Source organism: Pseudophryne corroboree, chromosome 9 (assembly GCF_028390025.1).
Source record: "Pseudophryne corroboree isolate aPseCor3 chromosome 9, aPseCor3.hap2, whole genome shotgun sequence".
Lineage (NCBI taxonomy): Eukaryota > Metazoa > Chordata > Amphibia > Anura > Myobatrachidae > Pseudophryne > Pseudophryne corroboree.
The window spans coordinates 302,749,937-302,770,879 of record NC_086452.1 but is presented as its reverse complement, the minus strand read 5'-3'; the positions used below and the strand labels follow the sequence as shown (position 1 = coordinate 302,770,879).

General features: G+C 40.5%; 4 non-coding genes and 57 pseudogenes across 4 annotated transcripts; all 61 read right to left on the bottom strand.

Annotated features, from left to right (window-relative positions):
- Positions 1 to 112: 112 nt before the first annotated feature.
- On the bottom strand, positions 113 to 231 carry LOC134964653 (5S ribosomal RNA; annotated as a pseudogene).
- A 107-nt stretch (positions 232 to 338) lies between these two features.
- Positions 339 to 457, bottom strand: LOC134962711 (5S ribosomal RNA; annotated as a pseudogene).
- Positions 458 to 564: 107 nt separating this feature from the next.
- LOC134964160 (5S ribosomal RNA) lies at positions 565 to 683 on the bottom strand (annotated as a pseudogene).
- Positions 684 to 790: 107 nt separating this feature from the next.
- Positions 791 to 909, bottom strand: LOC134959740 (5S ribosomal RNA; annotated as a pseudogene).
- Positions 910 to 1,016: 107 nt separating this feature from the next.
- On the bottom strand, positions 1,017 to 1,125 carry LOC134964618 (5S ribosomal RNA; annotated as a pseudogene).
- A 107-nt stretch (positions 1,126 to 1,232) lies between these two features.
- On the bottom strand, positions 1,233 to 1,351 carry LOC134960729 (5S ribosomal RNA; annotated as a pseudogene).
- Positions 1,352 to 1,458: 107 nt separating this feature from the next.
- On the bottom strand, positions 1,459 to 1,577 carry LOC134961564 (5S ribosomal RNA; annotated as a pseudogene).
- A 107-nt stretch (positions 1,578 to 1,684) lies between these two features.
- On the bottom strand, positions 1,685 to 1,803 carry LOC134960709 (5S ribosomal RNA; annotated as a pseudogene).
- A 322-nt stretch (positions 1,804 to 2,125) lies between these two features.
- LOC134960553 (5S ribosomal RNA) lies at positions 2,126 to 2,244 on the bottom strand (annotated as a pseudogene).
- A 107-nt stretch (positions 2,245 to 2,351) lies between these two features.
- Positions 2,352 to 2,470, bottom strand: LOC134964750 (5S ribosomal RNA; annotated as a pseudogene).
- A 107-nt stretch (positions 2,471 to 2,577) lies between these two features.
- LOC134959739 (5S ribosomal RNA) lies at positions 2,578 to 2,696 on the bottom strand (annotated as a pseudogene).
- A 107-nt stretch (positions 2,697 to 2,803) lies between these two features.
- On the bottom strand, positions 2,804 to 2,922 carry LOC134962354 (5S ribosomal RNA; annotated as a pseudogene).
- A 107-nt stretch (positions 2,923 to 3,029) lies between these two features.
- LOC134959718 (5S ribosomal RNA) lies at positions 3,030 to 3,148 on the bottom strand (annotated as a pseudogene).
- Positions 3,149 to 3,255: 107 nt separating this feature from the next.
- Positions 3,256 to 3,374, bottom strand: LOC134962552 (5S ribosomal RNA; annotated as a pseudogene).
- A 107-nt stretch (positions 3,375 to 3,481) lies between these two features.
- Positions 3,482 to 3,600, bottom strand: LOC134960200 (5S ribosomal RNA; annotated as a pseudogene).
- Positions 3,601 to 3,707: 107 nt separating this feature from the next.
- LOC134960923 (5S ribosomal RNA) lies at positions 3,708 to 3,826 on the bottom strand (annotated as a pseudogene).
- Positions 3,827 to 3,933: 107 nt separating this feature from the next.
- Positions 3,934 to 4,052, bottom strand: LOC134961312 (5S ribosomal RNA; annotated as a pseudogene).
- A 333-nt stretch (positions 4,053 to 4,385) lies between these two features.
- LOC134961652 (5S ribosomal RNA) lies at positions 4,386 to 4,504 on the bottom strand (annotated as a pseudogene).
- Positions 4,505 to 4,838: 334 nt separating this feature from the next.
- On the bottom strand, positions 4,839 to 4,957 carry LOC134961427 (5S ribosomal RNA; annotated as a pseudogene).
- Positions 4,958 to 5,064: 107 nt separating this feature from the next.
- Positions 5,065 to 5,183, bottom strand: LOC134959115 (5S ribosomal RNA). The gene has a single exon (XR_010187192.1). It is a non-coding gene; the product is annotated as a 5S ribosomal RNA (ribosomal RNA).
- A 107-nt stretch (positions 5,184 to 5,290) lies between these two features.
- Positions 5,291 to 5,410, bottom strand: LOC134963798 (5S ribosomal RNA; annotated as a pseudogene).
- A 107-nt stretch (positions 5,411 to 5,517) lies between these two features.
- On the bottom strand, positions 5,518 to 5,636 carry LOC134961446 (5S ribosomal RNA; annotated as a pseudogene).
- A 108-nt stretch (positions 5,637 to 5,744) lies between these two features.
- Positions 5,745 to 5,863, bottom strand: LOC134962428 (5S ribosomal RNA; annotated as a pseudogene).
- A 107-nt stretch (positions 5,864 to 5,970) lies between these two features.
- On the bottom strand, positions 5,971 to 6,096 carry LOC134962645 (5S ribosomal RNA; annotated as a pseudogene).
- Positions 6,097 to 6,202: 106 nt separating this feature from the next.
- On the bottom strand, positions 6,203 to 6,321 carry LOC134959688 (5S ribosomal RNA). Its single transcript, XR_010187641.1, has one exon. It is a non-coding gene; the product is annotated as a 5S ribosomal RNA (ribosomal RNA).
- A 107-nt stretch (positions 6,322 to 6,428) lies between these two features.
- LOC134961417 (5S ribosomal RNA) lies at positions 6,429 to 6,547 on the bottom strand (annotated as a pseudogene).
- Positions 6,548 to 6,654: 107 nt separating this feature from the next.
- LOC134960899 (5S ribosomal RNA) lies at positions 6,655 to 6,773 on the bottom strand (annotated as a pseudogene).
- A 107-nt stretch (positions 6,774 to 6,880) lies between these two features.
- Positions 6,881 to 6,999, bottom strand: LOC134959799 (5S ribosomal RNA; annotated as a pseudogene).
- Positions 7,000 to 7,106: 107 nt separating this feature from the next.
- Positions 7,107 to 7,225, bottom strand: LOC134963721 (5S ribosomal RNA; annotated as a pseudogene).
- A 107-nt stretch (positions 7,226 to 7,332) lies between these two features.
- On the bottom strand, positions 7,333 to 7,451 carry LOC134960611 (5S ribosomal RNA; annotated as a pseudogene).
- A 107-nt stretch (positions 7,452 to 7,558) lies between these two features.
- On the bottom strand, positions 7,559 to 7,677 carry LOC134961847 (5S ribosomal RNA; annotated as a pseudogene).
- Positions 7,678 to 8,010: 333 nt separating this feature from the next.
- On the bottom strand, positions 8,011 to 8,129 carry LOC134964146 (5S ribosomal RNA; annotated as a pseudogene).
- A 108-nt stretch (positions 8,130 to 8,237) lies between these two features.
- LOC134963326 (5S ribosomal RNA) lies at positions 8,238 to 8,356 on the bottom strand (annotated as a pseudogene).
- Positions 8,357 to 8,463: 107 nt separating this feature from the next.
- Positions 8,464 to 8,582, bottom strand: LOC134961426 (5S ribosomal RNA; annotated as a pseudogene).
- Positions 8,583 to 8,689: 107 nt separating this feature from the next.
- On the bottom strand, positions 8,690 to 8,808 carry LOC134959693 (5S ribosomal RNA; annotated as a pseudogene).
- Positions 8,809 to 8,916: 108 nt separating this feature from the next.
- On the bottom strand, positions 8,917 to 9,035 carry LOC134964774 (5S ribosomal RNA; annotated as a pseudogene).
- Positions 9,036 to 9,142: 107 nt separating this feature from the next.
- On the bottom strand, positions 9,143 to 9,261 carry LOC134961445 (5S ribosomal RNA; annotated as a pseudogene).
- A 108-nt stretch (positions 9,262 to 9,369) lies between these two features.
- On the bottom strand, positions 9,370 to 9,488 carry LOC134963322 (5S ribosomal RNA; annotated as a pseudogene).
- A 107-nt stretch (positions 9,489 to 9,595) lies between these two features.
- LOC134962644 (5S ribosomal RNA) lies at positions 9,596 to 9,721 on the bottom strand (annotated as a pseudogene).
- Positions 9,722 to 9,827: 106 nt separating this feature from the next.
- Positions 9,828 to 9,946, bottom strand: LOC134962433 (5S ribosomal RNA). Its single transcript, XR_010188028.1, has one exon. It is a non-coding gene; the product is annotated as a 5S ribosomal RNA (ribosomal RNA).
- Positions 9,947 to 10,053: 107 nt separating this feature from the next.
- Positions 10,054 to 10,172, bottom strand: LOC134962509 (5S ribosomal RNA; annotated as a pseudogene).
- A 6,136-nt stretch (positions 10,173 to 16,308) lies between these two features.
- Positions 16,309 to 16,427, bottom strand: LOC134961483 (5S ribosomal RNA; annotated as a pseudogene).
- Positions 16,428 to 16,534: 107 nt separating this feature from the next.
- Positions 16,535 to 16,653, bottom strand: LOC134961549 (5S ribosomal RNA; annotated as a pseudogene).
- A 322-nt stretch (positions 16,654 to 16,975) lies between these two features.
- On the bottom strand, positions 16,976 to 17,094 carry LOC134960726 (5S ribosomal RNA; annotated as a pseudogene).
- A 107-nt stretch (positions 17,095 to 17,201) lies between these two features.
- LOC134960143 (5S ribosomal RNA) lies at positions 17,202 to 17,320 on the bottom strand (annotated as a pseudogene).
- Positions 17,321 to 17,427: 107 nt separating this feature from the next.
- LOC134959719 (5S ribosomal RNA) lies at positions 17,428 to 17,546 on the bottom strand (annotated as a pseudogene).
- A 107-nt stretch (positions 17,547 to 17,653) lies between these two features.
- Positions 17,654 to 17,772, bottom strand: LOC134962023 (5S ribosomal RNA; annotated as a pseudogene).
- Positions 17,773 to 17,879: 107 nt separating this feature from the next.
- Positions 17,880 to 17,998, bottom strand: LOC134960512 (5S ribosomal RNA; annotated as a pseudogene).
- Positions 17,999 to 18,106: 108 nt separating this feature from the next.
- On the bottom strand, positions 18,107 to 18,225 carry LOC134963173 (5S ribosomal RNA). The gene has a single exon (XR_010188099.1). It is a non-coding gene; the product is annotated as a 5S ribosomal RNA (ribosomal RNA).
- A 107-nt stretch (positions 18,226 to 18,332) lies between these two features.
- Positions 18,333 to 18,451, bottom strand: LOC134960630 (5S ribosomal RNA; annotated as a pseudogene).
- A 107-nt stretch (positions 18,452 to 18,558) lies between these two features.
- On the bottom strand, positions 18,559 to 18,676 carry LOC134961254 (5S ribosomal RNA; annotated as a pseudogene).
- Positions 18,677 to 18,783: 107 nt separating this feature from the next.
- On the bottom strand, positions 18,784 to 18,902 carry LOC134960066 (5S ribosomal RNA; annotated as a pseudogene).
- A 107-nt stretch (positions 18,903 to 19,009) lies between these two features.
- On the bottom strand, positions 19,010 to 19,128 carry LOC134961107 (5S ribosomal RNA; annotated as a pseudogene).
- A 107-nt stretch (positions 19,129 to 19,235) lies between these two features.
- Positions 19,236 to 19,354, bottom strand: LOC134961735 (5S ribosomal RNA; annotated as a pseudogene).
- Positions 19,355 to 19,461: 107 nt separating this feature from the next.
- LOC134961488 (5S ribosomal RNA) lies at positions 19,462 to 19,580 on the bottom strand (annotated as a pseudogene).
- Positions 19,581 to 19,687: 107 nt separating this feature from the next.
- LOC134961013 (5S ribosomal RNA) lies at positions 19,688 to 19,806 on the bottom strand (annotated as a pseudogene).
- A 107-nt stretch (positions 19,807 to 19,913) lies between these two features.
- LOC134961604 (5S ribosomal RNA) lies at positions 19,914 to 20,032 on the bottom strand (annotated as a pseudogene).
- A 107-nt stretch (positions 20,033 to 20,139) lies between these two features.
- LOC134960168 (5S ribosomal RNA) lies at positions 20,140 to 20,258 on the bottom strand (annotated as a pseudogene).
- Positions 20,259 to 20,365: 107 nt separating this feature from the next.
- On the bottom strand, positions 20,366 to 20,484 carry LOC134960250 (5S ribosomal RNA; annotated as a pseudogene).
- A 107-nt stretch (positions 20,485 to 20,591) lies between these two features.
- On the bottom strand, positions 20,592 to 20,710 carry LOC134963377 (5S ribosomal RNA; annotated as a pseudogene).
- Positions 20,711 to 20,817: 107 nt separating this feature from the next.
- Positions 20,818 to 20,936, bottom strand: LOC134961486 (5S ribosomal RNA; annotated as a pseudogene).
- Positions 20,937 to 20,943: the final 7 nt, after the last annotated feature.

Sequence of the window (20,943 nt, the reverse complement as noted above, 5' to 3'; positions counted from 1 at the left end):
TAGATGAACTTTGCGGTTTCTGTTAGAACTTTTCTACTTCTAACTATTGGTACATTAATGAATAGGATTGAAAATGGAATGCATCAACAGAACGGTGTTGGCAGTATAAAAACCCCTACAGCACATTGTATTACCAGGTAGTCTCCCATCCAAGTACTAACCAGGCCCAACACTTCTAAGCTTCCAAGATCAGATGAGATTGGGCGTATCCAGTGTGGTGTGGCTGTAGATGAGGTTTGTGGTTTCTATTTGAACTTTTCTACTTCTAGCTACTGGTACATAAATGAAAAAATTTGAAAATGGAATGCATCAACAGAACGGAGTTGGCAGTATAAAAATATGTGCAGCACCTTGCATTCCCAGGTGGTTTCCCATCCATGTACTGACCAGGCCCAGCACAGTTTAGCTTCCAAGATCAGATGAGATTGGGAGTGTCCAGTGTGGTGTAGCTGCAGATGAGCTTTGCAGTTTCTGATAGAACTTTTCTACTTCTAACTACTGGTAAATAAATGAAAAAGTTTGAAAATGGAATGCATCAACAGAACGGTGTTGGCAGTATAAAAATAACTGCAGCACCTTGTATTCCCAGGTGGTCTCCCATCAAAGTACTAACCAGTCCCAACACTGCTTAGCTTCCAAGATCAGATGAGATTGTTCGTATCCAGTGTGGTGTGCCTGTAGATGAGCTTTGTTGTTTCTGTTAGAACTTTTCTGCTTCTAACTACTGGTACATAAATGAATAAGTTTGAAAATGGAATGCATCAACAGAACGGTGTTGGCAGTATAAAAATACCTGCAGCACCTTGTATTCCCAGGTGGTCTCCCATCCAAGTACTAACCAAACCCAACACTGCTTAGCTTCCAAGATCAGATGAGATTGGGCGTATCCAGTGTGGTGTGGCTGTAGATAATTTTTATGGTTTCTTTTAGAACTTTTCTACTTCTAAATACTGGTAAATAAATGAAAAAGTTTGAAAATGGAATGCATCAACAGAATGGTGTTGGCAGTATAAAAATACCTACAACACCTTGTACTCCCAGGTGGTCTCCCATCCAAGTACTAACCAGGCCCAACACTGCTTAGCTTCCAAGATCAGGCGTATCCAGTGTGGTGTGGCTGTAGAAGAGCTTTGTGGATTCTATTTGAACTTTTCTACTTCTAGCTACTGCTACATAAATGAAAAAATTTGAAAATGGAATGCATCAACAGAACGGAGTTGGCAGTATAAAAATATGTGCAGCACCTTGCATTCCCAGGTGGTTTCCCATCCAAGTACTAACCAGGCCCAGCGCAGCTTAGCTTCCAAGATCAGATGAGATTGGGCGTGTCCAGTGTGGTGTGGCTGCAGATGAGCTTTGCAGTTTCTGATAGATCTTTTCTACTTCTAGCTACTGGAACATAAATGAATACGTTTGAAAATGGAATGCATCAACAGAACGGTGTTGGCAGTATAAAAATTCCTACAGCACCTTGTATTCCCAGGTGGTCTCCCATCCAAGTACTAACCAAGCCAAACACTGCTTAGCTTCCAAGATCAGATGAGATTGGGCGTATCCAGTGTGGTGTGGCTTTAGATGAGCGCTGTGGTTTCTGTTAGAACTTTTCTACTTCTAACTACTGGTACATAAATGAAAAAGTTTGAAAATTGAATGCATCAACAGAACGGTGTTGGCAGTATAAAAATACCTACAGCACCTTGTATTCCCAGGTGGTCACCCATCCAAGTACTAACCAGGCCCAACACTGCTTAGCTTCTAAGGTCAGATCAGATTGGGCGGATACAGTGTGGTGTGGCTGTAGATGAGCTTTGTGGTTTCTGTTAGAACTTTTCTACTTCTAACTACTGGTACATAAATGAACAGGTTTGAAAATGGAATGCATCAACAGAACGGTGTTGGCAGTATAAAAATACCTACAGCACCTTGTATTCCCAGGTGGTCTCCCAACCAAGTCCAGCACTGCTTAGCTTCCAAGATCAGATGAGATTGGGCGTATCCAGTGTGGTGTGGCTGCAGATGAGCTTTGTGGTTTCTGTTAGAACTTTTCTACTTCTAACTTCTGGTACATAAATGAATAAGTTTGAAAATAAAATGCATCAACAGAACGGTGTTGGCAGTATTAAAATACCTACAGCACTTTGTATTCCCAGGTGGTCTTCCATCCAAGTACTAAACAGGCCCAACACTGCTTAGCTTCCAAGATCAGATAAGATTGGGCGTATCCAGTGTGGTGTGGCTGTAGATGAGCTTTGTGGTTTCTATTTGAACTTTTCTACTTCTAGCTACTGGTATATAAATGAAAAAATTTGAAAATGGAATGCATCAACAGAACGGAGTTCGCAGTATAAAAATATGTGCAGCACCTTGCATTCCCAGGTGGTTTCCCATCCAAGTACTAACCAGGCCCAGCACATCTTAGCTTCCAAGATCAGATGAGATTGTTCGTATCCAGTGTGGTGTGGCTGTAGATAAGCTTTGTTGTTTCTGTTAGAACTTTTCTGCTTCTAACTACTGGTACATAAATGAATAAGTTTGAAAATGGAATGCATCAACAGAACGGTGTTGGCAGTATAAAAATACCTGCAGCACCTTGTATTCCCAGGTGGTCTCCCATCCAAGTACTAACCAAACCCAACACTGCTTAGCTTCCAAGATCAGATGAGATTGGGCGTATCCAGTGTGGTGTGGCTGTAGATAATCTTTATGGTTTCTGTTAGAACTTTTCTACTTCTAAATACTGGTAAATAAATGAAAAAGTTTGAAAATGGAATGCATCAACAAAACGGAGTTGGCAGCATAAAAATATCTGCAGCACCTTGCATTCCCAGGTGGTTTCCCATCCAAATACTAACCAGGCCCAGCACTGCTTAGTTTCCAAGATCAGATGAGATTGGGCGCATCTAGTGTGGTGTGGCTGTAGATGAACTTTGCGGTTTCTGTTAGAACTTTTCTACTTCTAGCTACTGGTACATAAATGAATAATTTTGAAAATGGAATGCATCAACAGAACGGTGTTGGCAGTATAAAAATACCTACAGCACCTTGTATTGCCAGGTGGTCTCCCATCCTAATACTAACCAGGACCAACACTGCTTAGCTTCCAAGATCAGATGAGATTGGGCGTATCCAGTGTGGTGTGGCTGTAGATTAGCTGTGTGGTTTCTGTTAGAACTTTTTTACTTCTAACTACTGGTACATAAATGAATAAGTTTGAAAATGGAATGCATCAACAGAACGGTGTTGGCAGTATAAAAATACCTGCAGCACCTTGTATTCCCAGGTGGTCTCTCATCAAAGTACTAACCAGTCCCAACACTGCTTAACTTCCAAGATCAGATGAGATTGGGCTTATCCAGTGTGGTGTGGCTGTAGATGAGCTTTGTGGTTTCTGTTAGAACTTTTCTACTTCTAACTACTGGTACATAAATGAATAAGTTTGAAAATGGAATGCATCAACAGAACGGTGTTGGCAGTATAAAAATACCTACAGCACCTCGTATTCCCAGGTGGTCTCCCACCAAAGTACTAAACAGGCCCAACACTGCTTAGCTTCCAAGATCAGATGAGATTGTTCGTATCCAGTGTGGTGTGGCTGTAGATGACCTTTGTAGTTTCTGTTAGAACTTTTCTACTTCTAACTACTGGTACATAAATGAATAAGTTTGAAAATGGAATGAATCAACAGAACGGTGTTGGCAGTATAAAAACACCTGCAGCACCTTGTATTCACAGGTGGTCTCCCATCCAAGTATTAGCCAAGCCCAACACTGCTTAGCTTCCAAGATCAGATGAGATTGGGCGTATCCAGTGTGGTGTGGCTGTAGATAATCTTTGTGGTTTCTGTTAGAACTTTTCTACTTCTAACTACTGGTAAATAAATGAAAAAGTTTGAAAATGGAATGCCTCAACAAAACGGAGTTGGCAGTATAAAAATATCTGCAGCACCTTGCATTCCCAGGTGGTTTCCCATCCAAATACTAACCAGGCCCAGCACTGCTTAGTTTCCAAGATCAGATGAGATTGGGCGTATCCAGTGTGGTGTGGCTGTAGATGAACTTTGTGGTTTCTGTTAGAACTTTTCTACTTTTAGCTACTGGTACATAAGTGAATAAGTTTGAAAATGGAATGCATCAACAGAATGGTGTTGGCAGTATAAAAATACCTCCAGCACCTTGTATTCCCAGGTTTTCTCCCATCCAAGTACTAACCAGGCCCAACACTTCTTAGCTTCCAAGATCAGATGATATTGGGTGTATCCAGTGTAGTGAGGCTGTAGATAAGCTTTGTGGTTTCTGTTAGAACTTTTCTACTTCTAACTACTGGTACATAAATGAATACGTTTGAAAAAGGAATGCATCAATAGAATGGTGTTGGCAGTATAAAAACACCTACAGCACCTTGTATTCCCAGGTGGTCTCCCATCCGAGTACTAACCAGGCCCAACACTTCTTAGCTTCCAGGATCAGATGAGAATGGGCGTACCCAATGTGGTGTGGCTGTAGATAAGCTTTGTGGTTTCTGTTAGAACTTTTCTACTTCTAACTACTGGTAAATAAATGAACAAAGTTTGAAAATGGAATGCATCAACAAAACGGAGTTGGCAGTATAAAAATATCTGCAGCACCTTGCATTACCAGGTGGTTTCCCATCCAAATACCAACCAGGCCCAGCACTGCTTAGTTTCCAAGGTCAGATGAGATTGGGCGTATCTACTTTGGTGTGGCTGTAGATGAACTTTGCGGTTTCTGTTAGAACTTTTCTACTTCTAGCTACTGGTACATAAATAAATAAGTTTGAAAATAGAATGCATCAACAGAATGGTGTTGGCAGTATAAAAATAACTCCAGCACCTTGTATTCCCAGGTTGTCTCCCATCCAAGTACTAACCAGGCCCAACACTTCTTAGCTTCCAAGATCAGATGAGATTGGGTGTATCCAGTGTGGTGTGGCTGTAGATAAGCTTTGTGGTTTCTGTTAGAACTTTTCTACTTCTAACTACTGGTACATAAATGAATAAGTTTGAAAATGGAATGCATCAACAGAATGGTGTTGGCAGTATAAAAACACCTACAGCACCTTGTATTCCCAGGTGGTCTCCCATCCAAGTACTAACCAGGTCCAGCACTTCTTAGCTTCCAAGATCAGATGAGATTGGGCGCATCCAGTGTGGTGTGGCTGTAGATGAGCTTTGTGGTTTCTGTTAGAACTTTTCTACTTCTAGCTACTGGTACATAAGTGAATAAGTTTGAAAATGGAATGCATCAACAGAACGATGTTGGCAGTATAAAAATACCTACAGCACCTTGTATTCCCAGGTTGTCTCCCATCCAAGTACTAACCAGGCCCAACACTTCTTAGCTTCCAAGAATCAGATGATATTGGGCGTATCCAGTGTGGTGTGGCTGTAGATAAGCTTTGTGGTTTCTGTTAGAACTTTTCTACTTCTAACTACTGGTACATAAATGAATACGTTTGAAAAAGGAATGCATCAATAGAATGGTGTTGGCAGTATAAAAACACCTACAGCACCTTGTATTCCCAGGTGGTCTCCCATCCGAGTACTAACCAGGCCCAACACTTCTAAGCTTCCAAGATCAGATGAGATTGGGCGTACCCAGTGTGGTGTAGCTGTAGATAAGCTTTGTGGTTTCTGTTAGAACTTTTCTACTTCTAACTACTGGTAAATAAATGAACAAAGTTTGAAAATGGAATGCATCAACAACACGGAGTTGGCAGTATAAAAATATCTGCAGCACCTTGCATTCCCAGGTGGTTTCCCATCCAAATACTAACCAGGCCCAGCACTGCTTAGTTTCCAAGGTCAGATGAGATTGGGCGTATCCAGTGAGGTGTGGCTGAAGATAATCTTTGTGGTTTCAGTCAGAACTTTTCTACTTCTAACTACTGGTAAATAAATGAAAAAGTTTGAAAATGGAATGCATCAACAGAACGGTGTTGGCAGTATAAAAATACCTACAGCACCTTGTATTCCCAGGTGGTCTCCCACCCAAGTACTAACCAGGCCCAACACTACTTAGCTTCCAAGATCAGATGAGATATGAGATTGGGCGTATACAGTGTGCTGTGGCTGTAGATGAACTGTGCGGTTTCTGTTAGAACTTTCTACTTCTAGCTACTGGTACATAAATGAAAAAATTTGAAAATGGAATGCATCAACAGAATGGTGTTGGCAGTATAAAAATACCTACAGCACCTTGTATTCCCAGGTGGTCTCCCATCCAAGTACTAACCAGGCCCAACACTGCTTAGCTTCCAAGATCAGATGAGATTGGGCGTATCCAGTGTGGTGTGGCTGTAGAAGAGCTTTGAGGTTTCTATTTGAACTTTTCTACTTCTAGCTACTGCTATATAAATGAAAAAATTTGAAAATGGAATGCATCAACAGAACAGAGTTGGCAGTATAAAAATATGTGCAGCACCTTATATTCCCAGGTGGTTTCCCATCCAAGTACTAACCAGGCCCAGCGCAGCTTAGCTTCCAAGATCAGATGAGATTGGGCATGTCCAGTGTGGTGTGGCTGCAGATGAACTTTGTAGTTTCTGATAGATCTTTTCTACTTCTAGCTACTGGAACATAAATGAATAAGTTTGAAAATGGAATGCATCAACAGAACGGTGTTGGCAGTATAAAAATTCCTACAGCACCTTGTATTCCCAGGTGGTCTCCCATCCAAGTACTAACCAAGCCAAACACTGCTTAGCTTCCAAGATCAGATGAGATTGGGCGTATCCAGTGTGGTGTGGCTCTAGATGCGCTTTGTGGTTTCTGTTAGAACTTTTTTACTTCTAACTACTGGTACATAAATGAATAAGATTGAAAATGGAATGCATCAACAGAACGGTGTTGGCAGTATAAAAATACCTGCAGCACCTTGTATTCCCAGGTGGTCTCCCATCAAAGTACTAACCAGTCCCAACACTGCTTAACTTCCAAGATCAGATGAGATTGGGCGTATCCAGTGTGGTGTGGCTGTAGATGAGCTTTGTGGTTTCTGTTAGAACTTTTCTACTTCTAACTACTGGTACATAAATGAATAAGTTTGAAAATGGAATGCATCAACAGAACGGTGTTGGCAGTATAAAAATACCTCCAGCACCTCGTATTCCCAGGTGGTCTCCCACCAAAGTACTAAACAGGCCCAACACTGCTTAGCTTCCAAGATCAGATGAGATGGTTCGTATCCAGAGTGGTGTGGCTGTAGATGAGCTTTGTGGTTTCTGTTAGAACTTTTCTACTTCTAACTACTGGTACATAAATGAATAAGTTTGAAAATGGAATGAATCAAGAGAACGGTGTTGGCAGTATAAAAACACCTGCAGCACCTTGTATTCCCAGGTGGTCTCCCATCCAAGTGCTAACCAAGCCCAACACTGCTTAGCTTCCAAGATCAGATGAGATTGGGCGTATCCAGTGTGGTGTGGCTGTAGATAATCTTTGTGGTTTCTGTTAGAACTTTTCTACTTCTAACTACTGGTAAATAAATGAAAAAGTTTGAAAATGGAATGCATCAACAAAACGGAGTTGGCAGTATAAAAATATCTGCAGCACCTTGCATTACCAGGTGGTTTCCCATCCAAATACTAACCAGGCCCAGCACTGCTTAGTTTCCAAGATCAGATGAGATTGGGCGTATCCAGTGTGGTGTGGCTGTAGATGAACTTTGTGGTTTCTGTTAGAACTTTTCTACTTTTAGCTACTGGTACATAAGTGAATAAGTTTGAAAATGGAATGCATCAACAGAATGGTGTTGGCAGTATCAAAATACCTCCAGCACCTTGTATTCCCTGGTTGTCTCCCATCCAAGTACTAACCAGGCCCAACACTTCTTAGCTTCCAAGATCAGATGATATTGGCCGTATCCAGTGTGGTGAGGCTGTAGATAAGCTTTGTGGTTTCTGTTAGAACTTTTCTACTTCTAACTACTGGTACATAAATGAATACGTTTGAAAAAGGAATGCATCAATAGAATGGTGTTGGCAGTATAAAAACACATACAGCACCTTGTATTCCCAGGTGGTCTCCCATCCGAGTACTAACCAGGCCGAACACTTCTTAGCTTCCAAGATCAGATGAGAATGGGCGTACCCAATGTGGTGTGGCTGTAGATAAGCTTTGTGGTTTCTGTTAGAAATTTTCTACTTCTAACTACTGGTAAATAAATGAACAAAGTTTGAAAATGGAATGCATCAACAAAACGGAGTTGGCAGTATAAAAATATCTGCAGCACCTTGCATTCCCAGGTGGTTTCCCATCCAAGTACTAACCAGGCCCAGCACTGCTTAGTTTCCAAGGTCAGATGAGATTGGGCGTATCTACTGTGGTTTGGCTGTAGATGAACTTTGCGGTTTCTGTTAGAACTTTTCTACTTCTAGCTACTGGTACATAAATAAATAAGTTTGAAAATAGAATGCATCAACAGAATGGTGTTGGCAGTATAAAAATAACTCCAGCACCTTGTATTCCCAGGTTGTCTCCCATCCAAGTACTAACCAGGCCCAACACTTCTTAGCTTCCAAGATCAGATGAGATTGGGTGTATCCAGTGTGGTGTGGCTGTAGATAAGTTTTGTGGTTTCTGTTAGAACTTTTCTACTTCTATCTACTGGTACATAAATGAATAGGATTGAAAATGGAATGCATCAACAGAACGGTGTTGGCAGTATAAAAATACCTACAGCACCTTGTATTCCCAGGTGGTCTCCCATCCAAGTACTAACCAGGTCCAGCACTTCTTAGCTTCCAAGATCAGATGAGATTGGGCGCATCCAGTGTGGTGTAGCTGTAGATAAGCTTTGTGGTTTCTGTTAGAACTTTTCTACTTCTAACTACTGGTACATAAATGAACAAAGTTTGAAAATGGAATGCATCAACAGAACGGAGTTGGCAGTATAAAAATACCTACTGCACCTTGTATTCCCAGGTTGTCTCCCATCCAAGTACTAACCAGGTCCAGCACTTCAAAGCTTCCAAGATCAGATGAGATTGGGCGCATCCAGTGTGGTGTGGCTGTAGATGAGCTTTGTGGTTTCTGTTAGAACTTTTCTACTTCTAACTACTGGTACATAAATGAATACGTTTGAAAAAGGAATGCATCAATAGAATGGTGTTGGCAGTATAAAAACACCTACAGCACCTTGTATTCCCAGGTGGTCTCCCATCCGAGTACTAACCAGGCCCAACACTTCTAAGCTTCCAAGATCAGATGAGATTGGGCGTACCCAGTGTGGTGTAGCTGTAGATAAGCTTTGTGGTTTCTGTTAGAACTTTTCTACTTCTAACTACTGGTACATAAATGAACAAAGTTTGAAAATGGAATGCATCAACAGAACGGAGTTGGCAGTATAAAAATATCTGCAGCACCTTTCATTCCCAGGTGGTTTCCCATCCAAATACTAACCAGGCCCAGCACTGCTTAGTTTCCAAGGTCAGATGAGATTGGGCGTATCCAGTGAGGTGTGGCTGAAGATAATCTTTGTGGTTTCAGTCAGAACTTTTCTACTTCTAACTACTGGTAAATAAATGAAAAAGTTTGAAAATGGAATGCATCAACAGAACGGTGTTGGCAGTATAAAAATACCTACAGCACCTTGTATTCCCAGGTGGTCTCCCACCCAAGTACTAACCAGGCCCAACACTACTTAGCTTCCAAGATCAGATGAGATATGAGATTGGGCGTATACAGTGTGCTGTGGCTGTAGATGAACTGTGCGGTTTCTGTAAGAACTTTCTACTTCTAGCTACTGGTACATAAATGAAAAAATTTGAAAATGGAATGCATCAACAGAATGGTGTTGGCAGTATAAAAATACCTACAGCACCTTGTATTCCCAGGTGGTCTCCCATCCAAGTACTAACCAGGCCCAACACTGCTTAGCTTCCAAGATCAGATGAGATTGGGCGTATCCAGTGTGGTGTGGCTGTATAAGAGCTTTGAGGTTTCTATTTGAACTTTTCTACTTCTAGCTACTGCTACATAAATGAAAAAATTTGAAAATGGAATGCATCAACAGAACAGAGTTGGCTGTATAAAAATATGTGCAGCACCTTGCATTCCCAGGTGGTTTCCCATCCAAGTACTAACCAGGCACAGCGCAGCTTAGCTTCCAAGATCAGATGAGATTGGGCGTGTCCAGTGTGGTGTGGCTGCAGATGAACTTTGTAGTTTCTGATAGATCTTTTCTACTTCTTAATTCATCAAAAAATCCCATTCACTTTCATGGAACATAAAGGAATTCTTCAAATATGTATTTTTCCACAGCTTCTCGAAGGTTCGCACCTTACGACTAACCTCCTCTATATGGGGTATGTACATCAAAAGGTTTCTTTAGATAGTCTTCTCATCAATATTCATCACTCCAAGACCACAAGCAATTCACCACCCGACCCTTAGAATTGGCGCTCACCTTTTTAACATGCCCTATGTTCCTTGAAAGGTATCTTTATTTACACCGGGCACCACAGTTTCCACTGATCACCAACAGGGTCGTCGCCAATATATGGATAAAGCACAGATGGATATTCCAAAAGATTCACAGATTTATTGTACAAAACAAATGTGCCATAAAAAACATAAGGACTGAATAAAATACGTAAAACAAAAAAATTAAAAATTAAAAATATTTTACACTCTCCTGGTTTAATGGGAGACCATTTTCTTCACCTTATACCCCGGCCAACTCCAAAAGCATGTATAAAGGCTGTTGGCCTAAACAATGGGTGGGGGTCCTATTCAAAAATAGTTTAGGTGAAAAAAGCCCATACAACCTGAGAGGTATGTCTGCACCACCGACGCGTTTCGGATTCAAGATCCTTCCTCAAGGTGTCTAATGGGGTCAGGAAGTCAGTCCTTTATACTTCCTTAATCCCCTCCCACATTTTCTGACCAATCGCAGAATAATTCCAGTAAAAACAACATTATTGGTCTAATATAATATGGCTATCCTTATATTTCATACATGTCCTTTTAAGAAAACTAATAACATTTTTTAAAAACAGTTTTACATAGATTTCACCGAAGAAAACTAACATAAAAAATTAATTGGTAAGAATCAAATACAGTACTGGATAACAACCCCCATTCCAAACCCTATACAGTCCTTCAATTAATCCGGATTTGTCCTCCCGTTTTTTCTTATTGTTCTTATCCATAGTTGCAACCCATAAGGCCATTCGTTCTGTCAACAACTTTATTATTCGTCTTTGTTGTGCACAATGCGGACATCTCTTCTGTGCCAGAACATTCTACTTCCTGGTCGCGATGTGTAATCACGTGACATCCGCTTTAACCGGAAGTGCGGGTCACGGAGTCCGTCTTATGGAACGCAAACTTGGGAGGATCATTTCCTTCTTGTGAATCAGTTCACTCCGTAATATCCCAACAAGTTCATAGAGAGATCAAAATAGAAAGATGATGAGTAATTTCATACATATACAACATAGTAATCAATGTACCGTTATTTGATGGTTATTTTTCTTACATCTATAATTCTATAGAAACCACTTCATCTCGAAGTCCACATTGAGACCTTTTGGGTCAAGGGTCTGCATCTCATAAATAGTACGCATTTCAAGTTTAGCCAATCTCGTCTCCCCATCGTTGGTTCTCCATCCCGGAGTCACAGCTTTTATCCCACAAAAATCTACCAAGCTGTTAATATTACACTCATGTGTTTTTTTAAAGTGTAGAGATACATTGTGGGTTTCCATCCCTTTCTTTATATTTCGGACATGTTCTCCAAGCCGTGTTTTTAACATGCGGGTTGTACGCCCCACATATTGGGCACCACATGAGCATTCTAATAAATATACACAGTTTTTTGTGTTACACGTGATAAAATCACGTATAGTGTAAATTATCCCTGTCTGGTTGGATTTATACTGTACAATTTTGCTTTGTTTACCTTTACATGTGCGGCACATAATACACATGCCACATCTAAAGAAGCCTTTCGACACATTTCTTGTGAGCATCTTAGGGGCACTATTCGCACTCCTTACTACATTCTCTTTTATATTTTTTGCCCTCCTGTATACAAATTTAGGGGTTTCTGTTATGTATTCTTTCAACAATGTGTCCTTACTCAAAATCGACCAATGACGTCTGAAGATGCGTTCCACCTGTAGATGCTGGCTATTGTATCCAGTGATAAATGGAACACAATTCATGGAATCTTTTCCCTTATTGGGTATTTTATTTAACATATTGGCTCGATTACTTGTGCCGCTATCTACCATTGCAGTTTTTACTATTCCTTTGTCATACCCTTTCATTACTAGTTGGCTCTCCAACTTTGATGCCTGTTCCCAGTACACCTCCATGTCTGAGCAATTCCTTCTTATTCTATGAAATTGACTCATGGGAATGCTCTTTAACCAATTTTTATGGTGATTGCTGGAAAAGTCTATAAATGAGTTGCAATCAGTACTTTTAGTGTAGTTGCTGGTTTTGATCACATTGTTATCAATATATATTCTTAAATCCAAAAAGTTGACTTCTACGTCACTAATATTAAAGGTAAGTTCTATGCCCGAAGTATTACCATTAAGATGTTTACAGAAGGTTTCCAGGGAGTTCCGGTCCCCCTTCCAGATGAATAGAACATCATCTATGTATCGGTCCCATAGAGAAATTTATAAGACGACTTACACTCAAAAGGTTTTTTGAAGAAAAACCAAAAGTTGAGGAGGCCACAAGTGGCTCATACCTCTTCAAAAGGAAATCAACCTTTTATCCGAAACATAAAAAGGGCAGTTTCATAGAGTCATTCGAAAAATTAGTAAAAGCAGACTTAGAAGGGGTGACCTTTAAACCAAATAGAAGAAAGAACAATTTAACTAAGGATGAGAGAAATGCCATTAAAACACTGCGAGGTAATAAGGAAATAGTTATTAAGCCCGCAGATAAGGGGGGAAGTATAGTTGTTCTGAGTTTGGAAGATTATAACAAAGAAGTGTTACGTCAAATTATGGATAGAGGAACATATCAGAAATTAAGAGGCAATCCTAGTGTTGGAATCATTCAAAAATTGGAAGTATTTTTGGCACTCTATTTAACAAAGGGCATCATCACAGAAGAAGAACAGCTCTTCATGATGATAGAATGTCCAGCGATTCCGGTTCTATATATGTTACCGAAGATACATAAGAACAAGGAATGTCCTCCTGGCCGCCCTATAGTAGCGGGTACCAATTCCTGCTTGTCCAACCTGTCATGTTTTATTGATCATATTCTCCAACCAATAGTAAAGGAGACTAAATCATATTTGAAGGACACCATATCAATTATTAACAAACTAATGACGGTTGAGTGGAAACCTGACTTTATATTGGTGACAGCGGACGTTACGTCCCTTTATACTATTATTGACCATGAATTAGGACTCAAGGCATTAGCTTTCTTTATGGATAGAGGGGAATTGCCAGAGGAAAAGAGGAACTTTGTACTGGAGGGAACTTCACTCATTCTTCGAAATAATTTTTTCTGGTATGATGATTCGTTTTTCATGCAACTTAAAGGTACGGCGATGGGTACCAGGCTGGCCCCCAGCTATGCTAACTTATTCATGGCCCACTGGGAAGAACAACAGGTGTGGAGTGGCCATGAGCTGGGGGCTAGCCTGGTATCCTGGGACCGATACATAGATGATGTTCTATTCATCTGGAAGGGGGACCGGAACTCCCTGGAAACCTTCTGTAAACATCTTAATGGTAATACTTCGGGCATAGAACTTACCTTTAATATTAGTGACGTAGAAGTCAACTTTTTGGATTTAAGAATATATATTGATAACAATGTGATCAAAACCAGCAACTACACTAAAAGTACTGATTGCAACTCATTTATAGACTTTTCCAGCAATCACCATAAAAATTGGTTAAAGAGCATTCCCATGAGTCAATTTCATAGAATAAGAAGGAATTGCTCAGACATGGAGGTGTACTGGGAACAGGCATCAAAGTTGGAGAGCCAACTAGTAATGAAAGGGTATGACAAAGGAATAGTAAAAACTGCAATGGTAGATAGCGGCACAAGTAATCGAGCCAATATGTTAAATAAAATACCCAATAAGGGAAAAGATTCCATGAATTGTGTTCCATTTATCACTGGATACAATAGCCAGCATCTACAGGTGGAACGCATCTTCAGACGTCATTGGTCGATTTTGAGTAAGGACACATTGTTGAAAGAATACATAACAGAAACCCCTAAATTTGTATACAGGAGGGCAAAAAATATAAAAGAGAATGTAGTAAGGAGTGCGAATAGTGCCCCTAAGATGCTCACAAGAAATGTGTCGAAAGGCTTCTTTAGATGTGGCATGTGTATTATGTGCCGCACATGTAAAGGTAAACAAAGCAAAATTGTACAGTATAAATCCAACCAGACAGGGATAATTTACACTATACGTGATTTTATCACGTGTAACACAAAAAACTGTGTATATTTATTAGAATGCTCATGTGGTGCCCAATATGTGGGGCGTACAACCCGCATGTTAAAAACACGGCTTGGAGAACATGTCCGAAATATAAAGAAAGGGATGGAAACCCACAATGTATCTCTACACTTTAAAAAAAACACATGAGTGTAATATTAACAGCTTGGTAGATTTTTGTGGGATAAAAGCTGTGACTCCGGGATGGAGAACCAACGATGGGGAGACGAGATTGGCTAAACTTGAAATGCGTACTATTTATGAGATGCAGACCCTTGACCCAAAAGGTCTCAATGTGGACTTCGAGATGAAGTGGTTTCTATAGAATTATAGATGTAAGAAAAATAACCATCAAATAACGGTACATTGATTACTATGTTGTATATGTATGAAATTACTCATCATCTTTCTATTTTGATCTCTCTATGAACTTGTTGGGATATTACGGAGTGAACTGATTCACAAGAAGGAAATGATCCTCCCAAGTTTGCGTTCCATAAGACGGACTCCGTGACCCGCACTTCCGGTTAAAGCGGATGTCACGTGATTACACATCGCGACCAGGAAGTAGAATGTTCTGGCACAGAAGAGATGTCCGCATTGTGCACAACAAAGACGAATAATAAAGTTGTTGACAGAACGAATGGCCTTATGGGTTGCAACTATGGATAAGAACAATAAGAAAAAACGGGAGGACAAATCCGGATTAATTGAAGGACTGTATAGGGTTTGGAATGGGGGTTGTTATCCAGTACTGTATTTGATTCTTACCAATTAATTTTTTATGTTAGTTTTCTTCGGTGAAATCTATGTAAAACTGTTTTTAAAAAATGTTATTAGTTTTCTTAAAAGGACATGTATGAAATATAAGGATAGCCATATTATATTAGACCAATAATGTTGTTTTTACTGGAATTATTCTGCGATTGGTCAGAAAATGTGGGAGGGGATTAAGGAAGTATAAAGGACTGACTTCCTGACCCCATTAGACACCTTGAGGAAGGATCTTGAATCCGAAACGCGTCGGTGGTGCAGACATACCTCTCAGGTTGTATGGGCTTTTTTCACCTAAACTATTTTTGAATAGGACCCCCACCCATTGTTTAGGCCAACAGCCTTTATACATGCTTTTGGAGTTGGCCGGGGTATAAGGTGAAGAAAATGGTCTCCCATTAAACCAGGAGAGTGTAAAATATTTTTAATTTTTAATTTTTTTGTTTTACGTATTTTATTCAGTCCTTATGTTTTTTATGGCACATTTGTTTTGTACAATAAATCTGTGAATCTTTTGGAATATCCATCTGTGCTTTATCCATATATTGGCGACGACCCTGTTGGTGATCAGTGGAAACTGTGGTGCCCGGTGTAAATAAAGATACCTTTCAAGGAACATAGGGCATGTTAAAAAGGTGAGCGCCAATTCTAAGGGTCGGGTGGTGAATTGCTTGTGGTCTTGGAGTGATGAATATTGATGAGAAGACTATCTAAAGAAACCTTTTGATGTACATACCCCATATAGAGGAGGTTAGTCGTAAAGTGCGAACCTTCGAGAAGCTGTGGAAAAATACATATTTGAAGAATTCCTTTATGTTCCATGAAAGTGAATGGGATTTTTTGATGAATTAAGAACTATTTGTCAATCCTTCAGCAGCGCTTGTGGACTACCCCATATGTTTGTTGTTTAAATTGTTTCAAGACGTTGTGCTCTTGGGGGTTGGTACCGAGCAGCAGCTGGGGCGCGAGTGACCTTTTTTCAGTTTTGTGTATACTTTTCTACTTCTAGCTACTGGAACATAAATGAATAAGTTTGAAAATGGAATGCATCAACAGAACGGTGTTGGCAGTATAAAAATTCCTACAGCACCTTGTATTCCCAGGTGGTCTTCCATCCAAGTACTAACCAAGCCAAACACTGCTTAGCTTCCAAGTTCAGATGAGATTGGGCGTATCCAGTGTGGTGTGGCTCTAGATGAGCTCTGAGGTTTCTGTTAGAACTTTTCTACTTCTAACTACTGGTACATAAATGAAAAAGTTTGAAAATTGAATGCATCAACAGAACGGTGTTGGCAGTATAAAAATACCTACAGCACCTTGTATTCCCAGGTGGTCACCCATACAAGTACTAACCAGGCCCAACACTGCTTAGCTTCTAAGGTCAGATCAGATTGGGCGGATACAGTGTGGTGTGGCTGTAGATGAGCTTTGTGGTTTCTGTTAGAACTTTTCTACTTCTAACTACTGGTACATAAATGAACAGGTTTGAAAATGGAATGCATCAACAGAACGGTGTTGGCAGTATAAAAATACCTACAGCACCTTGTATTCCCAGGTGGTCTCCCAACCAAGTCCAGCACTGCTTAGCTTCCAAGATCAGATGAGATTGGGCGTATCCAGTGTGGTGCGGCTGCAGATGAGCTTTGTGGTTTCTGTTAGAACTTTTCTACTTCTAATTACTGGTACATAAATGAATAAGTTTGAAAATAAAATGCATTAACAGAACGGTGTTGGCAGTATAAAAATACCTACAGCACTTTGTATTCCCAGGTGGTCTCACATCCAAGTACTAAACAGGCCCAACACTGCTTAGCTTCCAAGATCAGATGAGATTGGGCGTATCCAGTGTGGTGTGGCTGTAAATGTGCTTTGTGGTTTCTTTTAGAACTTTTCTACTTCTAACTACTGGTACATAAATGAATACATTTGAAAATGGAATGCATCAACAGAATGGTGTTGGCAGTATAAAAACACCTACAGCACCTTGTATTCCCAGGTGGTCTCCCATCCAAGTCCTAAACAGGTCCAACACTGCTTAGCTTCCAAGATCAGATGAGATTGGGCGTATCCAGTGTGGTGTGGCTGTAGATGAGGTTTGTGTTTTCTATTTGAACTTTTCTACTTCTAGCTACAGGTACATAAATGAATAAGTTTGAAAATGGAATGCATCAACAGAATGGTGTTGGCAGTATAAAAACACCTACAGCACCTTGTATTCCCAGGTGGTCTCCCATCAAAGTACTAACCAGGCCCAACACTTCTTAGCTTCCAAAATCAGATGAGATTGGGCGCATCCAGTGTGGTGTGGCTGTAGATAATCTTTGTGGTTTCTGTTAGAACTTTTCTACTTCTAACTACTGGTAAATAAATGAAAAAGTTTGAAAATGGAATGCATCAACAGAACGGAGTTGGCAGTATAAAAATATCTGCAGCACCTTGCATTCCCAGGTGGTCTCCCATCCAAATATTAACCAGGCCCAGCACTGCTTAGTTTCCAAGATCAGATGAGATTGGGCGTATCCAGTGTGGTGTGGCTGTAGATGAACTGTGCGGTTTCTGTTAGAACTTTTCTACTTCTAGCTACTGGTACATTATTGAATACGTTTGAAAATGGAATGCATAAACAGAATGGTGTTGGCAGTATAAAAACACCTACAGCACCTTGTGTTCCAAGGTGGTCTCCCATCCAAGTACTAAACAGGTCCAACACTGCTTAGCTTTCAAGATCAGATGAGATTGGGCGTATGCAGTGTGGTGTGGCTGTAGATGAGCTATGTGGTTTCTGTTAGAACTTTTCTACTTCTAACTACTGGTACATTAATGAATACGTTTGAAATTGGAATGCATCAACAGAATGGTGTTGGCAGTATAAAAAACACCTACAGCACCTTGTGTTCCCAGGTGGTCTCCCATCCAAGTACTAAACAGGTCCAACACTGCTTAGCTTCCAAGATCAGATGAGATTGGGCGTATCCAGTGTGGTGTGGCTGTAAATGTGCTTTGTGGTTTCTGTTAGAACTTTTCTACTTCTAACTACTGGTACATAAATGAATACATTTGAAAATGGAATGCATCAACAGAATGGTGTTGGCAGTATAAAAACACCTACAGCACCTTGTATTCCCATGTGGTCTCCCATCCAAGTCCTAAACAGGTCCAACACTGCTTAGCTTCCAAGATCAGATGAGATTGGGCGTATCCAGTGTGGTGTGACTGTAGATGAGCTTTGTGGTTTCTGTTAGAACTTTTCTACTTCTAGCTACTGGTACATAAATGAATACATTTGAAAATGGAATGCATCAACAGAATGGTGTTGGCAGTATAAAAATACCTACAGCACCTTGGATTCCCAGGTGGTCTCCCATCAACTACTAACCAGGCCCAACACTGCTTAGCTTCCAAGGTCAGATGAGATTGGGCGGATCCAGTGTGGTGTGGCTGTTGATGAGTTTTGCGGTTTCTGTTAGAACTTTTCTACTTCTAACTACTGGTACATAAATGAATAAGTTTGAAAATGGAATGCATCAACAGAATGGTGTTGGCAGTATAAAAAGACCTACAGCACCTTGTATTCCCAGGTGGTCTCCCATCCAAGTACTAACCAAGCCCAGCACTTCTTAGCGTCCAAGATCAGATGAGATTGGGCGTATCCAGTGTGGTGTGGCTGCAGATGAGCTTTGTGGTTTCTGTTAGAACTTTTCTACTTCTAACTACTGGTACATAAATGAATAAGTTTGAAAATGGAATGCATCAACAGAACGGTGTTGGCAGTATAAAAATACCTACAGCACCTTGTACTCCAAGGTGGTCTCCCACCCAAGTACTAAACAGGCCCAACACTGCTTAGCTTCCAAGATAAGATGAGATTGGGCGTATCCAGTGTGGTGTGACTGTAGATAATCTTTATGGTTTCTGTTAGAACTTTTCTACTTCTAACTACTGGTAAATAAATGAAAAAGTTTGAAAATGGAATGCATCAACAGAACGGAGTTGGCAGTATAAAAATATCTGCAGCACCTTGCATTCCCAGGTGGTTTCCCATCCAAATACTAACCAGGCCCAGCACAGATTAGCTTCCAAGATCATATGAGATTGGGCGTATCCAGTGTGGTATGGCTGTAGATGAGTTTTGTGGTTTCTGTTAGAACTTTTCTACTTCTAACTACTGGTACATAAATGAATACGTTTGAAAATGGAATGCATCAACAGAATGGTGTTGGCAGTATAAAAACACCTACAGCGCCTTGTATTCCCAGGTGGTCTCACATCCAAGTACTAAACAGTTCCAACACTGCTTAGCTTCCAAGATCAGATGAGATTGGGCGTATCCAGTGTGGTGTGGCTGTAGATGAGCTTTGTGGTTTCTGTTAGAACTTTTCTACTTCTAGCTACTGGTACATAAATGAAAAAATTTGAAAATGGAATGCATCAACAGAATGGTGTTGGCAGTATAAAAATACCTACAGCATCTTGTATTCCCAACTGGTCTCCCATCCAAGTACTAACCAGGCCCAACACTGCTTAGCTTCCAAGATCAGATGAGATTGGGCGTATCCAGTGTTGTGTGGCTGTAGATGAGCTTTGAGGTTTCTGTTAGAACTTTTCTACTTCTAACTACTGGTACATAAATGAATATGTTTGAAAATGTAATGCATCAACAGAACGGTGTTGGCGGTACAAAAATACCTACAGCACTTTGTATTCCCAGGTGGTCTCCCATCCAAGTACTAAACAGGCCTAACACTGCTTAGCTTCCAAGATCAGATGAGATTGGCCGTATCCAGTGTGGTGTGGCTATAGATGAGCTTTGTGGTTTCTATTTGAACTTTTCTACTTCTAGCTACTGGTACATAAATGAAAAAATTTGAAAATGGAATGCATCAACAGAACGGAGTTGGCAGTGTAAAAATATGTGCAGCACCTTGCATTCCCAGGTGGTTTCCCATCCAAGTACTAACCAGGCCCAGCACTGCTTAGTTTCCAAGATCAGATGAGATTGGGCGTATCCAGTGTGGTGTGGCTGCAGATGAGCTTTGTGGTTTCTGTTAGAACTTTTCTACTTCTAACTACTGGTACATAAATGAATAAGTTTGAAAAAGGAATGCATCAACAGAATGGTGTTGGCAGTATAAAAATACCTACAGCACCTTGTACTCCAAGGTGGTCTCCTACCCAAGTACTAAACAGGCCCAACACTGCTTAGCTTCCAAGATCAGATGAGATTGGGCGTATCCAGTGTGGTGTGACTGTAGATAATCTTTATGGTTTCTGTTAGAACTTTTCTACTTCTAACTACTGGTAAATAAATGAAAAAGTTTGAAAATGGAATGCATCAACAGAACGGAGTTGGCAGTATAAAAACATCTGCAGCACCTTGCATTCCCAGGTGGTTTCCCATCCAAATACTAACCAGGCCTAGCACAGATTAGCTTCCAAGATCATATGAGATTGGGCGTATCCAGTGTGGTATGGCTGTAGATGAGTTTTGTGGTTTCTGTTAGAACTTTTCTACTTCTAACTACTGGTACATAAATGAATACGTTTGAAAATGGAATGCATCAACAGAATGGTGTTGGCAGTATAAAAACACCTACAGCGCCTTGTATTCCCAGGTGGTCTCACATCCAAGTACTAAACAGTTCCAACACTGCTTAGCTTCCAAGATCAGATGAGATTGGGCGTATCCAGTGTGGTGTGGCTGTAGATGAGCTTT